Source organism: Heliconius melpomene, chromosome 20 (genome assembly GCF_056956725.1).
Source record: "Heliconius melpomene rosina isolate 202511_hmr_F chromosome 20, ASM5695672v1, whole genome shotgun sequence".
NCBI lineage: Eukaryota > Metazoa > Arthropoda > Insecta > Lepidoptera > Nymphalidae > Heliconius > Heliconius melpomene.
This window is the reverse complement of record NC_140408.1, coordinates 7,767,485-7,779,634: the sequence shown is the minus strand read 5'-3', so window position 1 is coordinate 7,779,634 and position 12,150 is coordinate 7,767,485. Positions and strand designations below refer to the sequence as shown.

At 38.2% G+C, this 12,150-nt stretch overlaps 1 protein-coding gene across 3 annotated transcripts in view; it reads right to left on the bottom strand.

Moving 5' to 3' along the window:
* Positions 1 to 12,150, bottom strand: part of Rab26 (RAS oncogene family member Rab26) — a 68,448-nt gene that overhangs the window by 42,495 nt on the left and 13,803 nt on the right. For 2 of the 3 annotated variants that reach the window (XM_085205367.1, XM_085205368.1), the window contains exon 1: positions 4,708 to 4,809. The exons of the other annotated variant lie outside the window; for it this stretch is intronic. The gene's annotated coding sequence lies outside the window, so the exon portion shown is untranslated. Of the gene's footprint in view, positions 1 to 4,707; positions 4,810 to 12,150 lie in introns of those variants that run through there. 3 annotated transcript variants of the gene reach the window in all.

Below are 12,150 nucleotides of genomic sequence, written 5' to 3'. Positions count from 1 at the left end.
CCCACTTCGCTAAGATGGCTTCAGCATTTTTTATATATTAAAATACCATACAGCACGCTATAGCACAGTTATACGGCCTAACTACTAATGTAACCGTTGCAAGTTCAAATCTCACTATAGGTTTTGCCTCAAGAAGACAACATGAGATGCACACCAGAATAAACAAGAGAAGTTAGGAGTAGTCAGTGTGTTCCTTAAAATTGAGAACAATATTCTAAATAATCATTTCCATATTCATATTAGAATACATATGCAATACGTAGTTCCTGCGTTGCCTTAGCAACGTGTGGATCCACTGTACGATGCCGCTTTGCAATAATAAAAATTTGCATATTTTTATTATTGCAAAAAGCCATATACTCGCCTTGTGTATCTGGTGAGCACTGCAATCCAATAGGACCCTGAGGCCTATGTTGACATTATCAGAGACCAGTATCGCAGCTCCACGTCAATAGTTAGGATGTTGGTGACTCTTCCAGATTATAGTAGGGGTTCACTATAATCTGGAAGAGTCACTAACTCAGTGATTCTTCAGACGAAGCACACTATCAACGGCCTTCTGCAAATCTCATCATCATCTCCTCATCAGAGGTCTCATTTCTTCACTAACTTTTTCTCTCATTTCGGCCAGAACCGAGAAATAAAAATAATTAATTAATCCCTTGATAGGTGATGGAACCCAAAACGATCGCTTCTATAGTTAGATATTGTTTCACTATGCCATTATGGTCTCAAATAATGCATGGAATATATAATGTACAATTTTAATGATGATATAAAATTTAAATAACAAGTAGATAAATATAGCTGTCAAAACGTTATTCTGAATATTTTTTCATTTTTTTTTCATTGGAATAAAACAATTTTCTTTATCCTTTATAATATTGGAAGCCGACAAATTGATTTTGATTTTCTTCCTTATTTCCGAAAATAACTTGCTTATTGAGCCTGTTGTGGAGCAGGGGCACAAGCGTGTGACTATAAGCGCGACCATTGTCGGTTCAATTCTTGGAGGAATAAAATTTTGCAATTCTTTTTTTGTATAAAAGTCATAGGGCAATAAGAATTTCGTGTTTCTCTATAATCAGCTTTCGGCAAATCATACATAAGTCTATAATTTAGAATTGTTACAGACAGACCTACATGCTATCTATACTAACAGCGAAGAGTTTTTTAAATATTTTATTTTATTTTTTAATATATATAATCTTATTATTAAATCAATACGAGTGTGTGTTTAATATATTTGCCGTATTTTGTATACGATCATTTCAATTGTTTCATCTCTCATACGTTTTCAGCCAGTTTCAATTTCAGTAAACGAAAAGCTTGAAATATTTTTTTTTGTAGTTGTGCCTACGTGAAAGGATATCGACAGTTTCAATAAAACAAAAAATATGAATTGCGTTCGCAGGTAGCTTTGATGTTCAATTGTATGTAGGTAGGTGGTCAACTAATATGATGAAAAACATTCGTTCAACGAACTTAAATGTGTAGGAAGACATTTCAGGTAGTAGGTAGGCAGAGGGAAGTGTGTTAAGCAATCTGTGGCAGAACTCAACGCCGTGAGGAAGTAATTTAATTTTGTTCCAATCGATCTGTTTTATATTATCACAGCCTTCTCCTTATTATTATTCTTTTTCTTCATAGGTCTCTCGCCTTGCTTAATGTTACCAAACATACCTACATTCTTGAGACTTACTTTATTTAATTGACAGGGGATCCGAAACTAATTGTAATTACTGCGATAGATTTACAACATCTACAACGGCGGTGTTAATTTGTAAATCATCAGCATAAAGACAAGATGACGTTGTGTGAGCTAGAGTGATAATGAAAAAGAGTAAGGGGGAAAGCACACTACCTTGCGATACACCAGAGTTGATAAGGCACACTGACGAAAGTTTTCCGTAGAGCCTTGATGCTCTTTTAGCGTGAAGGCAAGAAGAGAACCATTCAAATGATTTAAAGAGATGTTAAGAAACTTCTGTTAAGAAAATTGCTATTTATAGCTTCACCCTACACCCTGCCTAATGGCAGGATAGTCAGAGGGAACCTAACCACTCAATTTTCTATACATTTCGTTTTCATTGACGAAACTTAACGCCGCGCTTTGACTGGTTACCAGTGAGAAATCGAACTCACAACCGTCGCTTACAGCCATAGGCTGTGCGTATATTGTCTGTTAAGATTAAAAGAAAACACTTATAAAGATTACCTTTATTTATTTTACAACAGAATAAACATTTTAAGACATTAAGGGGATTTGTACATACCTATAAACGCGTTAGTATTATTTGTTGTTAGAATATAATGTGCCTTCGCACTATTGACTAGAATAATGGTCTCACGGTTCACTGGTCATGTTGGGATAGGGGTTTCAGAATCTACTAACTGTTTATATGTGAAATATATGACAATATCGTAAATTTATATCAGCTGAATTAATTTAATGAATACATAGTTATAGGAAACTTAAGTAAATTATATATTTTATAATAGGTACTTTACTATCTCATAAACAAGCGTAGTAAAATGTCACTTAGAAATAAGCTGACACTATACAAAACTTGTATAAGACCCGTCCTCTCTTATGCTTGTGTAGCGTTCGCGCACACTAAGCTAGATCCCATGCAAAAGGTACAAAATAAATTCTTACGTATCGCATCAGGTTGTCCCTGGTTCGTGCGTAACGTCGACCTACATAGAGACTTTGAACTGGAATCGATTCACGAGCATTGCAAACGTTTAGCGAAGCGCTACTTTGAGCGCGCAGGCTCGCACGCGAATCCCCTCATCGTTAATGCGTGTGATTACATCCCTAACGCACTCCCTAGACGTAGACGCCCGCACAGCGTCCTTTTAGACTCCGATGACGCCATTACTATAGCGAATGCCCCGTACGTAGGTAGGAAACACACTACTCACACACGACACAAACACCGTCGTCGACGGAATCGACGACGAAGTCCAGCTTATTCAACGGCTCGGTCGCGTCTCGGCGCGGTCGGGCCCAGCGGTCAGGGACCGTTAGCTCCCTTAGAGTAGTCTAATTTGTCCCCAGTCGCGACTTCATGTCGCGGCTGGTTTGCTTAGCATAGGTGAAATCCCAGTCCGCTCGACGGCCGCAAGCCGAGGTTCGAGTCCCGCAGGGGGCGCCCTTACAGTCGTCGACTTCCTCACAGGCAGCCACTTAGTGCTTGCATTTCTTCAGGGACAGAGTACCCTCTTCCCTACCCAACCGGTGTCGAATAAAAGCCAATAAGGCTAACAGCATTATCCACATGTTCGAAAAAAAAATAAAAAATAATAGGTACTTCAGACGCTATAGGCAAAGAGAATTTAGTGACAAATCACTATTTTATCAAACTTTCTATATTAGATGGTAATTGTGGTTCAGTAGTATCTGATTGTAAGCGCGACGGTAGCGGCTTCGATACCATAAGTATCGTATGAGCTATGAACAAATTACCACTTACACCACGGTGGCCTCAATGGTTTATTGATATTATTAATATACATGATTATTTTATATCGATTTCAAGTAAATATATTATTATTTTAATTCAGTCCTTCAAGAGAGCTACATCCATTAATAAAATGTATCAATTAGATATTCGTTTTTTAGAAAGGATGGATTCTAATCGAATCTTCCACAGCTGAGGACAAGGACGAGCCCCTAATTGTATTGCGTTCGAACATCGTATATCGTAAAATGCGGGGCTCATGTGAATCCCTTATTATCTCTTTTTAACACCCTTCTAAAGTGTCAGCGGTATTACAGTAATTTAGGGTTTAAGGGAAAATTAATTTGTATTTATTTAAGCATCTATATAACAATTTATAATATAGGATTTTTTCTAATATTATACCTTTTTTTGTATTATTTATATTGAATTATGTAAAAGAAAGCAATTTATTTTCTCTATTGACAATATTAAAATAGATTTCAAAAGCACGTTAAATTAAATCTTCACTTTATTCAAATTCTTTATGAAGTTGTTTTTGTTTTTTATAGTTGTTTGCCTGTGGAACTTTTGATAAGATAATTTTTAAATTTCATTAAGAAGTTTACACTTTATACCATTAGCAAGATGAGGTGTTGAAAAATTTATAAAATTTTTTGTTTAGTTATTCAAAGAAAGCCTTGTTAGAATTTTTGCTTGTTATTTTAGTATCTAATTAAAAAATACTGACAGTAAAATATTTCAGATAAATAGAATTTACCTATTTAATGGAGAACGGAGTGTCTTAACACTAGGTTATCTCTTCCTATACTACTGTGTGCGGGATACAGTGTAAAACTTAAAGAAATATAAATATACACTGTAAATCCGGTGTATTTAAATAATCCAAGCCTATATAAAATTTTTAATGGCATAAAACGAAGAGAACAAAGATACAGGAAAATATCAACAAAGTGTAACGCATATACGAAATTTGCATATAAAATTAATACACTTCGCCCGATTCCATCTTGTTCGTTGAAACATAATAATTAATTACTTATTTGAGTTGAAAACGCGAAAATTGTTTGCGAGCGACGTGCTATTAATTGCTTTCGTAATATTTAACAAAAATATTATTCCATTGTAAATAAAATATACGTTTTCCTTATATTAAATTTAAAATATTATCGTTATTTTTTTACAAATATTTTTTTTGTGACACTATAACGAAAAGAAAAAACACTGAAAAAACAAGAACTTTTGCCTCAAAAAGCTCCAAGCACTGTGTGTTAAACCGGAAGTGAACGTCAAAGTTCCCGTTAGCGAGTCCCGCGGGAGGACAGCGGTCCGCTGTGACGTCGGGTCGCGACTGCTCGTAAATCCTGGCTGGTCCCTCCCGCGCCGTCGCTGAGGCAACGGGAGGTATAGCTTTTAGTGGTAGTGATTGAATATTATTATATATGTCGGAGTTGGGTGGATCTCTCTCGCACATAGTTTTTGAGTACCCGATCTACTGTGGGCTTCAGTGGATAATGTTGGCATGAGTAAACACAATTTGTGATATTACGAATTAATTACAACACCGTAATCAATACACAAGAAAGCAGCTACCGCTATCCCAGTAAGTAGATACACAACACGGAACGCGGGACAGTTTCAGTGTCGTCTGCACCGGCCGACCGCCAAACACAAAGTGAGTCGACGTCCGTCGGCCACGCCTCGACTCGCCCCTTCCATCATACCAGTGCATAACACTAACTCTGTCGAGCGCCAACAGATGGCGCTGGCGTTCCGGAACCACCTCAGTACTACAAATTCCGACACGGCCATCCTGCTAGCACACGTCCTCGTGTGTTGGTTAGCCTAGAAGAAAAAGCTACAACAGTACCTCGTACCGCTCGGCCAACCTACACCAGAACCTTACCAACCAACTTCCAGAACCGTACACTAGAATTGTAATACACGTACACTAGTAATTACACTAGTAATTGTATACCAGAACCTTATACCTGAACCTTATACCCAGAACCTTATACCTCGAACCTTATACCTCGAACCTTATACCTCGAACCTTATACCTCGAACCTTATACCTCGAACCTTATACCTCGAACCTTATACCTCGAACCTTATACCTCGAACCTTATACCTCGAACCTTATACCAGGACCTTATACCAGGACCTTATACCAGGACCTTATACCAGGACCTTATACCAGGACCTTATACCAGGACCTTATACCAGGACCTTATACCAGGACCTTATACCAGGACCTTATACCAGGACCTTATACCAGGACCTTATACCAGGACCTTATACCAGGACCTTATACCAGGACCTTATACCAGGACCTTATACCAGGACCTTATACCAGGACCTTATACCAGGACCTTATACCAGGACCTTATAGCAGGACCTTATAGCAGGACCTTATAGCAGGACCTTATACCAGGACCTTATACCAGGACCTTATACCAGGGCCTTATACCAGCCCCTTATACCAGAACTTTATACCAGAACAACTTGACACCAGAACAACTCGACACTAGATCATCTCAACACTAGATCAACTCGACACTAGAACAATCCGACACTAATTTGGATCATAATTGTAACTAATTACTACACAAATACCACAGCCATGTACCATCGACATCATCATAACCAAAACTTTACTTTACTTCACTTTACTTCGGCAACAACAAGTTACAACCAAGTTAACAGAAACCTCCGAGTAAAGATCTCTAACGCCACGGCTCTCCAGCCGAACAGCAATCACATTGCTCTCTCACATCACAATACGCATATCCATTGAGTGGATCGCCCGTGTACGTCACCTCTACGACAACACGCTATGGTCTCTACAGACCATGACCTCAGTACGGTCGAAAACCTCTCAATACGCATATCCACCGCGTGGATAGCCCGTGTATGTCACACCTGCGACAACACGCTACGGTCTCTACAGACCACGACCTCCGCCAGAGTTAAACGCACACCGCGCACCCACGGACTACTTGAGTTTCCCCAAGAGATACCGATTTCTACCGGGCTACGACTACGAAATAACTACTGGTACGGTCGAACACATTACGGCCGATAGAACCATTTACTCGAGTCTCCCTAACTACTTAAGCTTGAACACCATCATTATGATCAACAATATCATAAATTACACATTGATTTCGTCGGGTACATGACTTGCTGGCATTTTCCTCACCCTATCGTGAGCAAATTTGTACGTTACAAGACGTTTACAATTTACAGAACCTAAACTTTGACAACCTTAAATGAACCTTTAAATTTTGAATCGAATTTTTACACTTATTAACTTTACAATATTAACAATACGCCAACAGAAAACTTACTTACTTTCGTTTTTGTCATATCAAAACGGGACCTACCATATTCCGCACACTTCGTAATAATGTCTGATGCTACTTAACGAATTTCATCAATGTCAACGATAGTACTCACTACTACACATCAATGATATAAATCAAAGATACACACCACAGATACACACCATTGACACACATATTATCGCTAGTCTCAAACGCCGTTAACATGGACCTTAAAACACTCCTGACGAGCCTTACCTGCCTATTAGCATGAGGTAAACCCACCGCCATTAGATGTCAACCAATGTCTACTAGTGAAACTACCACCCGTAACACATCTTCCCTGGTCAGCAATGATGCGGGTTGGAGCCTCAAACAAAGCCACAAGTCACCTTGTGAACACTCCAAGAGTCAATGCCTGCCGCATGAAACAAAAGAACGCACTTCGCGAACACGCCTTTCAGAATGAAAATGTACTCTTTCTTATCGTTTCACAGCTGAGCCTACCCGCCACGTCTAAACGAACCATATGCTTAGGTATCATTACCTTAGAGATTGGATGCAAGCCAGTTTGAACCCCCCCTGAGTGAGATTTCGCGACCCTACAAACAACGCAGTCATCCACAAATCCTCCAAGCACACCATGTAATGACCCGGAAACCAATAAAAGTCAAAAAGCTTTTCAATAATCCCCTCATCCTTTAGACGAACAATAGATTCAAAACTGCCGGAAATAGAAAATTATAGAAGGAAACTGACGGAAATCCGACAAACTGCCACAACTTAATCACAGTCTTCGGAGGCGGCAGAGACCTGACCAGCCTCCACTTCAAACCCAAAGAACCCCATCCTCGTCCTGCGGAAGGAACGCTTCTCTAGGTTCAAAGAGAAACCAGCACTCGCCACACCCTCCAACACTGCATTAAGTCCTCCCATACTGGACCCCTAAATCGGGAGAGAATCAAAATATCATCAAAATAAACCACCACGCAATCACGAATCAAATCACCCAACGCGGTCCACAATTGTCCTCTGAAAAACCGGAATTCTCTATAGAATTTTCGTTTACCGTGATCAAATGAAAACCGCTTGCGCCATCGAGTTTCAAGAAATAATTAGCACCCTGAAAACGTGAAATTTGATCAGTAATCAATGGAAGCGGATAACTGTCAGGGACAGTATTATTGTTAAGCTCACTTTTGTCAATACAGATACGATCTAAACCGTCATACTTCTTTACTAAAAAAGCTGGAGTTTCGAAAGGAGAACAGCTCAACCTAATGATATTCACGTGTAACCGTTCTTTAACTCTGTCGCGTTTAATGCCACGTTCATCCGCCGACATTCTATATGGTCGCCGCTGTACTGTGCGATTCGAACCAATTTGAACATTCGAACCAATACTAGAGTCGTTGGAAAACCAACTATGTAAAATTCTGAATATCGACCTAAGGTTTCTAAAAGTTTCAATATGTCACTACCAATAATATCAGCCGAGATGTCAGTCAAAGTCAACTCACTCACACTTTCGCTATTTACTGAATTTACACAGATATTCCCGTCTAACAAAATGTCAGTCACAGTTATGTTTACAGTAAAACCCTGACTTAAAATCTCGCGACAACAATATCTCAAGAGGGCAATCGTTAATACTACACAACACAGAATTTAATCGGTACTGTATACTCGTGTTTGACTACCGGTCTTAGTAACAACATTACTAAACCATCGACCACTAAATTTAACAGAAAAACTTTCAACTAACGAGAATTCAGCACGAGAATCGTAAACGAAACAAATTAATTCACCTTTGTCCTGTACCCTACCCTTTGGAGGTTTGACACTGCATACGTCCACACGCCGCTTCGTCCACACACCGCTCACTGCTCGCTGCGCCGTCCCCGCTGCCATCGCTTGGCCCGCCGCCGCCTTCGCTCGTACACTAGATGGCGATATGACCCGGTTTGCCACGCAGAAGCACACTAAAGGCCTCGCTGCCAGCTGCTACACCGCTTGATTCGACGTTGAAGTTACAGGTGTTCATCACGTCGCATCGATAGGCTTGCTTCTGCATTCCACTTGCTTATGGCCAGTTTTCCCGCAGTGAAACACTTCAATGTTATAACAAACTAGAGTTGACCGCCACTCGATTTTTGTGAAAAGCACAAGTCAGCCGTTGCGCCCCACGATCTCGCGTCCGTGTCTGTCCGTGTTCTTTGTCAGGATCATAAGTGGGTAACCACATATACCTCCCTGAATTAGCCTCGGTGTATACAGGGCTTCGAACATAGCACGCCAGTAGTTATCTCCATTGTTCTCTGTGCCAACACCGATCGCACTTCTGATGTCGGAGTTGGGTGGATCTCTCTCGCACATAGTTTTTGAGTACCCGATCTACTGTGGGCTTCAGTGGATAATGTTGGCATGAGTAAACACAATTTGTGATATTACGAATTAATTACAACACCGTAATCAATACACAAGAAAGCAGCTACCGCTATCCCAGTAAGTAGATACACAACACGGAACGCGGGACAGTTTCAGTGTCGTCTGCACCGGCCGACCGCCAAACACAAAGTGAGTCGACGTCCGTCGGCCACGCCTCGACTCGCCCCTTCCATCATACCAGTGCATAACACTAACTCTGTCGAGCGCCAACAGATGGCGCTGGCGTTCCGGAACCACCTCAGTACTACAAATTCCGACATATATATTTAATAGTTTAAATCCATTCCTTTTATTATGTTGGATTAGGTCTAGGAAATTCTTTTTTATTTTAATTTCTGAAATATATAGTGTAAAGCAAATTTATAATCATTTCATATCTCATTTTATTACTTCTTATTTAACAATAATTTTTAACTATACAGGCATATAATTAAATCATTTTTATAATGTTTTTTTTATTTATTCGGAAAAAAAATCGGCTTCACACTGTATCCCGCGCACAGTGGGGTAGGCAGAGGAAACCTAGTGTTAAAACACTCCGTTCCCCACTTTCTGCCGAATTATGGAGTTGCGTGTTGAGTGGCAGAACTCAACGCCGCGCTTTGCCTCGACACCAGAGCGAAAAAATGGAAATATTTTTATTTATTTATTCAGATGTTATTAATTAGATTCAGGGATTAAAGAGTAGGTCTAAAAACTGAAGAATCTTCGGTTTATATAAACGAAACCAAGTTTTCGGTAGGGTAAATTTCAATCCGGCAAAATCTTTAATAAAATATGCGTAAATAACATGGCCCGGTGAGCAAACTTCGAGCAAATTGAATTGAACGGGTGAAACAGACCTAGCGAATGCGATACTTGAAGTAGAATTGATCGCAGTACGAAGGGGGTTAGTAGGGGTTGGAGTCTTTTTGGTAATCCGGAAATAAGGCAGCCAAGCTCGATGAACTTCCAACTGTCACGTATAAGTGCCTATAGTTCTATATTTATGTGTGTATGTATGTTTGTGTATGTTTTCTTACTTGAAACGTGAAACGGAAATGGAAAAACAAGATTTTACTGCATTGTTTTTATATAAGAAAAAATATTTGTAAATGTAATTAATACGAAATGAGTACTTGAAAATATTAAACATAATATATTTTATATATTTTTAGAAAATATGCACAGAGTTTTAAATGAAACTAAGAGACATTTCATAGAATTTTATTTTTTTAACAAGCAGTAGGTATCTGCAAAGGAAAACGCTGTGAGCTTTCAACAAACTTTACTTGTTTTTGTTTATTAGAAATTAGATATAATGCTCAACATAAATTTTTATAAAATATTTTTTTAATTGGTTGCTTCCACTCCTGTGGATGGGGTACCTATAACTCCACCACCCACTTAAATAATCGTAAGGAAAATTATAAAAGTCAATTGCCTAGTTTTGTAGATAATAATATATGTATATGCTTATATATGTAGATATATAATAGGTAAGTTCTCCAGATAAAACTAGCAAAAGATCTGCATTGATTACTTTCCTAGAATATACTTATATTGGACATTATTTGAGCGTGAAGTTCTGTTAAGTGCGTTTGCCTAATGACATTGTTCTAACCAGACTGGATATATGGATAGAAAATGTTTTTAATATTCTTCCGAATAAGAGTGTGATCTACAAGTAATAACTATCGTGTCCAATTGTAGACGACACAATTATTAGTAAACAATATTTACAATACATTTTTTTAACTTCACGCTGTATCCCACACACAGCAGGGTAGGCAGAGGGAACCTGGTGTTAAGATACGCCGTTCCCCACTTTCTGCCGAATTCTGGATGTTCTGGATGCATCACCGTGTCCCACGAATGACCTTAACGCAATATTTTAGTTCACATAAGCATAAAAGAAACCGTACTCAAGCATATAAAGGGAACTTGAGAGCTTCTTCTTCTATAATAATAAAATAAGATCATAAAATAATCCTATTAACTTCTGACAGCATACGCGACTATTTAATGTTAATGGAAATAGGACATTTTCTACCAAATTACTTATAGATATAAGGTTTCTTTGATATGATAATCAGAATTACTAACAATGTAATATACCTAGGTATATAAGATTAGATAATTCATAATAAAGTAGCTATCATGGCGTAGTGGTATATCGTCTTTCTATAAATGCGGTGGTAGTTGGCCCGATCCCGGCTTGGGGGAGGAAATTAATTATTCTAATTTCTTTATTCTGGTGAGAGCGACGTGACTTCCACCGTTTTAAGTAGAAAGCGGAGAATGTGTCGATACAACTAGATACTTACGCAATACAAGATGAAATAGAAAAGAAGAGATAAAATGTTTTACTTTTAACAAATTACAATTAACAACGTTGAAAAAAAATTGAAAGCACATTTATAATTTTCTATAAATAACGATAATTAAATTACAAAAAAAAAGTATTAACTGAATGTAAATAAAATACAAATAATACTAGATAGATAAACTGTAAATCTGATGAAAACTTTTAAGTAAATGTGTTGTCCATTAGATATATTGGAAAAATCAACTGCATGGAGTATTTACGGATATTACTTGCTGTCTTGTGTTCCGTTTGAGCGACACTCTAGATTTTAAAGCTAAAGCACTGACATGTGTGAAATATGCCTACATAGTTGATAGCCTATAGCCTATATTTTTTTAAATAGAATTATTATGTCGATTGGCGGTACTCGACTAATTAAATATTAAATATTATTTACGAATAGTTCTAGTAGTAGTTGTTTCTACTTAATTCAATTAGGATATTGATTTTTAACTACCTATTGTATTTTAAAGTAGCTTTGCCTACATCTAATCTAGTGGAAATTGACTGTATTATAACAACTTTCCCCACACATTTAAGCGATCAATTTTTTTATAGATGATATA